We start from the raw sequence: 2,500 nt of genomic DNA, 5'->3' as shown, positions 1-2,500 counted from the left end.
AGTATTCGGTTCAACCCACTTCGCAAACACGATGTCATTTCCTCAACAGAATATGATTAAATGACCATCCCTCCTTCCCCTAATATGCGAGCTGACATGGGCCCACCCATTTTTTTTTTTTTTTTTTTTTTTTGGCCACGTCGATGGATGAAACCCCATAAGATGTTATGGTGTGTGTGTGTGTGTGTGCCATGGACGATGAATAAAATCGCCTGCCGACAGCCAGGCCAAGTAACCAAGTACTACCTGATAAGGAAGGGGTCACAACATCTACAATCCATTTACCGCTATGGCTCGTTAGACTTTCGTCCCGTCCCGCAAACCAAAACCCTCCAGCTCGAGCCCCGAAGTCTCTCAGTGACCGCCACTGGCCTGGCTAGACAAAGAGAGCATCCGTGGCGGCTTCGGCCATAGTTTAGTGCTTCCTGTCCCCCAAAACTCCTCCCGCAGAGATGACGTAGACCCAAAGACACGCTGTGATTGGTTTTGCAAAACATGGTGACCTGGGATGCGAAGTTCAGGAGTTTAAAGCCGAAATGTTGGCACTGCTTGGTAATGTCATCCCACTTTGTGGCACCGCCTCGGCACAAAGAAATTAAATCTAAGAACTTCCCTGTAAAGGTGAACACTTGCGAGAAGAGAGTGAATTAAAAAATATTATTCCAGGGAGAAAGAGAGCGAGCGAAAGAGTAATTAATGTTGAGAGATACTGATGGAGTGTGTGTGTGTGTGTGTGTGTGTGTGTGTGTGTGTGTGTGTGTGTGTGTGTGTGTGTGATTCACCATGGTCTTCGATCGCGTGTTAGACTCGTGATCGACAGCTATTTCCCTCTCGAATGAGAGCTCAGAGCTCATATATGACCGATCTATGGGTGATGCTGTGGCCTTACACGAACACACACACACAACCCCCCGCCCACAAGAGTTGGAGTAACGACCCGCAGCCCAGCGATACTGAAATTATTTCAGCCCTGGGCGGGATTCGAACCCGGACCGCCGTAGTGGCAGCCAGGAACTCTACCACTGCGCCACGAGTGGTAGAGTGTGTGTGTGTGTGTGTATGAGAGAGAGAAAGAGAGAGAGAGACAGAGAGACAGAGAGAGAGAGAGAGAGAGAGAGAGAGAGAGAGAGAGAGAGAGAGAGAGAGAGAGAGACAGGGAGAGGAGTTTATTATGGAACACATGTAGGAAGAGGTAGAATATGTGGGGTAGGTCAAACTCATGACGTCATGGGTCCATCAAAGGCATGACGTCACCGGTCAATACCCAATGCAGAGGGGCAGAGAAGTTTTTTAAATAAACAAATGACAAACAGAGGCAGCATCAGGTGGTGGCGGTGGTGGGGGTGGTGGCGGTGGTGGGGGTGGTGGCGGTGGTGGGGGTGGTGGCGGTAGTGGTGGTGGGGATGGTATGGGCCACAAATTCAATTTCTGGAAGAGAAAGAGAAAAAGGAGGAAGAGGAAAATGAAAAGGAGGGTGAGGAGGAGGGTGAGGAGGAGGGTGAGGAGATGGAGGGTGGGGGTAGAGGAGGAGAATGGGAAAAACAAGGAAGAAAATAAAGAAGTGTAGGAGGAGGAATAGGAGGAGGAATTGGAGAAAGAAGAGAAGGAAGAGAGAGAAGGAAAAAAGAGAGGGAGGGAGGGGAGAAGAGGAAAAAGAGGAAGAGTAGGAGGAAGGGGAAGATGAGGAGGAGAAAGAGGAGGAAGAGGAAAAGGATGAGGAAGACAGAGTGGAAGAGGAAGAGTAAGAGGAAGAAGAGAAAGAGGAGGAAGTGGAAGAGGAGGAAGAGGAAGAGAAAGAGAAGGAAGAGGAGGTAGAGGAGGATGGGGAGGAGGAAGATGAAGATCATGAGGAGGGGGAGAAAGAGGGGGAAGAGGAAGAAGAGGAGGAAGAGGAGGAGGAAGAGGGAGATGAGGAGGACGAAGAAGGATATAAGGAGGAGAAAGAGGAAGAAAAGGAGGAAGTTGAGGAATAGGAATAAAGAAAAGAGGGGGAAGAGGAGAAAGAGGAGGAAGAGGAGGAGGAGGAGGAGGAGGAGGAGGAGGAGGGAGACGAGTAGGAGGAAGAGGAAGAAGAGGTAGATGAGGAGGAAAAGGTAAAGGAGGAAGAGAAGGAGGAATAGGGAGATGGGGAGGAGGAGGAAGAGAAAGAAGAGGAAGAGGAGGAAGAGAAAGGGGAGGAAGAGGAAGAGGAGGAAGGAGGACGGCCTGGCTACTTAACACTCTCAATATAGATTTCATTCACAGAATTTTATTCAGTAAGAAGAGGCCTTCCAGGATTCGATTGCATACGTATATATGTGTACATGTATATCCATGTGTACACATATTTATAAGTGAACCTGTATGACCACTTGTACTATATGGAAATTATGCATGGAAGGTGATTAATGAAATTTATCATCATAATAATTACTATCAATATTATTTTTATTATTATTATTTATAATTAATATTATTCGTCATTATCATTATTTCCCTGTAAGAGACGCAGGTGTCCAAT

Source organism: Oratosquilla oratoria, chromosome 20 (genome assembly GCF_046742065.1).
Source record: "Oratosquilla oratoria isolate Oo_2021 chromosome 20, ASM4674206v1, whole genome shotgun sequence".
Taxonomy (NCBI): domain Eukaryota; kingdom Metazoa; phylum Arthropoda; class Malacostraca; order Stomatopoda; family Squillidae; genus Oratosquilla; species Oratosquilla oratoria.
Note: the sequence above shows the minus strand (reverse complement) of the source record.